The 5,000-nt window shown below is 38.6% G+C and overlaps 2 protein-coding genes across 6 annotated transcripts in view; both read left to right on the top strand.

Moving 5' to 3' along the window:
• The window catches only part of LOC128697744 (zinc transporter ZIP1), a 28,638-nt gene extending 28,339 nt beyond the window's left edge, over positions 1-299 (top strand). For all 5 annotated transcript variants that reach the window (XR_011393939.1, XM_070099696.1, XM_070099695.1 and 2 more), the window contains one exon: positions 1-299. This exon is cut by the window's left edge. The gene's annotated coding sequence lies outside the window, so the exon portion shown is untranslated.
• A 1,213-nt stretch (positions 300-1,512) lies between these two features.
• The window catches only part of LOC128697745 (uncharacterized), a 62,195-nt gene continuing 58,707 nt past the window's right edge, over positions 1,513-5,000 (top strand). The window contains exons 1-2 of the mRNA XM_053789634.2: positions 1,513-2,192; positions 2,549-2,751. The gene's annotated coding sequence lies outside the window, so the exon portion shown is untranslated. The remainder of the gene's footprint in view (positions 2,193-2,548; positions 2,752-5,000) is intronic.

The raw sequence follows: 5,000 nt of genomic DNA, 5'->3' as shown, positions 1-5,000 counted from the left end.
TTCTAACTCTCCCCGTTTTTCACTCCCTCCTTGCTGCCATATAACCCTGCACAACCCCCAGCCCAGCCCAGCTGCATGACCCTTGTAGGTTTAATGCTTCTTTTTGTTAATAATAATAATGCAAAATGAAAGATTTTTTTTAATTTATCGTTATCAAGTCGTGATGCAGACAGACAACTGGTACTGAACGCGTTGTGTACTTGTTAAAGAGGCGGGGGGAGGTAACAATACAGATTTTTTCTTTTATTATCCAATTTCAATGAAATTTTTACTGTGTATTAAAGAGGATTTGAAACTTACTCACCGTGTTTGTACACTTTTTTGCCTTAAAAGATAGAAAGAAAAATAATAATGCCAAATTTTATAAGGTAAAAAACTCTGCTTACTTTGAAAAATTGGTAAGATGTGCAGTGTTCTAGATAAAAATAAAAAAAAATTAAACTTATCTTTTTTTTTTAAGGATTTTTTGGGGTAAAATAAATAAAAAAAAACAGTAAGGACAATCGTAAATCCCTGTTACCATTGAATAGAACCATCATTCCTCAATAATGTGTGCGAAAACCATGACAATCCATCAAGTAGTTCTCGCAAAATAAGCATCGAAAAGTCAATAGCTTATTCCCAAGAAAAATAAAATTCTTGGTAAAACTCTATGGTGAGCGCACTCCAGGTTTCAACTTACATGTTGAGGGGCGCCCAGCAGGTGACTGAGCAGCTCTCACTCTGAACACTAACATGGAGTCAACACACAAGATGCTATGTTGTGTCTTTGGAAAGAAACAATCATAAAAATCGTAATTCATGGAGTAAAAAAAGAGAGAAAAAAAAATTGGAACTTTGTCCTCTTGATGACAGCAAGAACAAAAAAAAAATTACATTTTTCGGAAAAAAAAAGATACTTTGAAGTATGATAGAGACAAACTGAATACATCAACATGTTGCCAAAATTATGCGCTATTTTTCTGTAAGAAAACATTTCCTTCCAAAAATTTTCGATTTCCCCCTCTCCCCTTTGAGGTTTTCGGTTTTAGTGACACATTCCTTAGTTCCCGACTTCCTCCACAACATGTGAGCTCGACATACATGCAACACACGCAACACATGGCTTTTGATCCAGGGAACCTGATCTGTGCTTCACTCGCCTGAACTACCATCCGTCCCCAATTACCCCCTGTTTAATTCCTACGGGTTTCACGCTCTCCCCATGATGCTGATGATAATAATTATTATTATTACACTCAACACACGCTTCATTGGAATGATAATTTAGTCAAAAAATATTCGAGAATGATTTAAAATAGTAAAAAAATATTCCAGAACGGTTTAAAAATCAAAAAAATATTCCAGAATGGTTTAAAAATAAAAAAATATTCCAGAATGGTTTAAAAATAAAAAAAAAATATTCCAGAATGTTTTAAAAATAAAAAAAATATTCCAGAATGGTTTAAAAAATCAAAACAATACTCCAAAACGGTTTAAAATAATAAAACATATTCAATATTTTTTTTAAAATAATCAAGAAATATTCCAAAAATGGTTTAAAAATAGTCAAAAAAATTTCCAAAATTATTTAAAAGCAGTTCTGAAGTGATCTAAAATAGTCGAGAATAGTTGAAAATTCGACATAAAAAACCTGGAACTTATTCAGAGAAGAAGATGTACACAATAACACGAGACAAAATAACGGAGGAAAGGAAGCGCCTCAGAAGGGCCACAGAAGGGAAACAGGGTGGCCACAGAATGGCCACAGGGTGGTTACAGAAGGGCCACAAGGTGACCACAGAAGGGCCCCAGGATGGTCAAAGAAGGGCCAGAGGAGGATCACAGGAGGGCCACAGGAGGGCCACAGGAGGACCACAGGAGGACCACAGGAGGGCCACAGGTGGGCCACAGGAGGACCACAGGAGGACCATAGGAGGGCCACAGGAGGACCACAGGAGGGCCACTGCAGTACCACAGGAGGACCACAGGAAGACCACAGGAGGACCACAGGAGGACCACAGGAGGGCCACAGGAGGACCACAGGAGGGCCACAGGAGTGAGTCGCGCAGGGTTGGTAGCGCCACTAGTGTTGAGTTGGAGGTGTGAGTGTGAGGGTGTAGGTAGAGAGCTACTGAACAGTCTCTCTCTCTCACCGTGCACGCACAGGTGTGTGCTTGTGCACCCGCGGGGCTTATTGCAAGTGTCTGACGGTAGGTGTGTGTGTGTGTATGTGTGTGTGTGTGTGTGTGTGTTGTATGTGTGTGTGTGTGTTGTATGCGTGTGTGTTTGTGTGTGTGTTTGTGTGTGTGTGTGTATGTGTGGTGTATGTGTGTTGTATGTGTGTGTGTGTGTGTGTATGTGTGTGTGTGTGTGTGTGTGTGTGTGTGTGTGTGTGTGTGTGTGTGTGTGTGTCTGTGTATGTATGTATGTGTGTATGTATGTGTGTGTGTATGTATGTGTGTGTGTGTGTGTGGATGTGTGTGTGCGCGCTCCCGTGTGCGTGTGCAGGCGCTGGAGCGCGCACGCGAGTATCTTCCCCTTTCAACATTTTCGTTCATAACTTCAGAACGCGTCATCCGAAGGGCTTCAAACTCTCAGCGGTGGTGTACTATAACCAGGACAACCTTCATGCAAGTACTGGCATGTGCAGATGCCATCTCTCGCCACTTTTATATAGACCATTCCAAGCTTCTGGCAATCGTTGGAAAACTCCAGAACGACTCTTCCGATCGGCATTAAACTTTCAGCTCTTGTGTATCTTACAAGAAGGTTGGTATTGTTATTGTTAAGTGTAGGTGACAGCATATATATATATATATATATATATATATATATATATATATATATATATATATATATATATATATATATATATATATATATATATATATATATATATATATATATATATATATATATATATATATATATATATATATATATATGTACATATATATATATATATATATATATATATATATATATATATATATATATATATATATATATATATATATATATATATATATATATATATATATATATATATATATAATTAGTTCTGAGCTTACCACAGCCATGTAGGTTCTCGCATCATAAAACATGCCCAGTGCTAGTGGGTACATTATGTTTGTGGGATTATTGGCCCAGGGCTTAGAGCGTCGTGAATTTTGACTTGCTTCCCATGCGGCGGGCTAAAATACCAATATAACACTGGTTTGATCGCCGGCCAGACGCTGTTTGTTAATTGCCAGGCGGTGGGACACCCTTACAGACTCCTCCACAAGACCAGCTCCTCCCAAGGAGCAGAAACAGTCCCACTGGGACAAACCGATCATGGAAAAAATTGTCAACACAATGCTCAACAAAGCTTTAGGAAAGAAGAAAGCTCGTCCTCTAGCGGTGAAGGCACCACATTCAGGAGATTTCCTTTTAGTTGTTCTCAACTCCTCCCTGGGCACCCGACACGACCCACAGGCCATTCGGATTGGTGTTGCCTTCTGCCTAGCCGCCCCCATACTCACCAAACATAAGTGTATTTGCGGCAGGGCATCTGCTCATCAATTCGGACTTAGAGGTCTCGTGTGTCATACATCAGAAGGGAAGTATGCTAGACATGAGGAGGTGAATGACATCATAAAGAGAAACCTCGCCACAGCCCGTTGCCCAGCCGAACGGGAACCCCAAGTACAGAGGTATGACGGAAGTCAAAAGCGTCCTGATGGAGACACTATGCTACTCTGGAAGGATGGTAAGCAGAGTGTCTGTGACTACACTTGTTCCGCCACATTGGCGGACACCTACCTGCCATGCTGTGATGTTGAAGGGGGTGGAGCCGTCAGTTTCAGGGAGACCCAGAAGATCTGCAAATATGTAGACCTGCCCCGTTCCCCGTTGCTATAACTTTATCCCAATAGGGTCGGAGACCCTAGGAGCATGGGGCAAGTGTGCTCTAAAGTTCCTGAGAGAGTTGGGTGTAAAGCTCATCACATAAACCATGGATCACAGAGCGGCCAGCTTCCTCTTGCAGAGACTCAGTGTTGCGATCCAGAGGAGAAATGCCTGCAGCATTCTGGGCACGCGGCCCACCACCGGGGAGGTGGACGAAGTGTATAAGATGTAGGCTCTGAGATGTTATTTATGTTGTTCTCATTTCTATTGTATCTTTGTTAATATATTTTGTTTACAAATAAAGTTTACAAAGAGTATAGAATTTTACCATAAGTAAGTGAGGATGAGGGTCCCCATTCCAGTTCCAGAGGTGGTACGTCCTATACATACATACATATATATATATATATATATATATATATATATATATATATATATATATATATATATATATATATATATATATATATATATATATATATATATATATATATATATGACGTGGCGAATAGGCAAAATTTGCGTTTTTGGCTGAAATAGCAACGCTCTTCTTGCCGAATAAGGCAAGCGAAAATTTGTGTATGCAATAATTTCGCAAAAATTATTCTGAACCTAACGAAAATATATATTTCATTGTGTTTGTTTATTATCAAATTATTGTAAACTTATCTAAAATATATTTAGCTGGATCAGGCTAAATCAAAATTACGTTTGTTATAATAAAGTTAAATAAGTTTTTTGAAGTTATTTTGGTAAAAAAACATTAAATTTACATTAACATAAATAAAAAAAAGTATCTTTAAAAATATAAGGAAAAAAATTAGGAAGAACTTAATTTTAAATGAGTTGTTGCTAACTGACCAATTTTACCTCGGTTGACCGAATTACTTATTGAACAAACTGCTTTTCGAGCGAGGAATTCGAGGAAAAATATCCTGGTTTTCGTACGTTCTCTTGGTTGTCGACCGACAACGTGGACGGCTCAGGTGGGATGCTCACAGAATGCCCACTGGATGCTGCAAACATCTCTTGAGTTTTTTTTTTTTTTTTGCATCTTGTAAACTTTTTTGTTATTCTGCCGTTTGGTGCATTTTTTTCTTGTTTTGCAAATCGAAGTCAAATGATAG

This window comes from Cherax quadricarinatus, chromosome 68 (assembly GCF_038502225.1).
Source record: "Cherax quadricarinatus isolate ZL_2023a chromosome 68, ASM3850222v1, whole genome shotgun sequence".
NCBI lineage: Eukaryota > Metazoa > Arthropoda > Malacostraca > Decapoda > Parastacidae > Cherax > Cherax quadricarinatus.
Note: the sequence above shows the minus strand (reverse complement) of the source record. Positions and strands in the feature narration are given on the sequence as shown.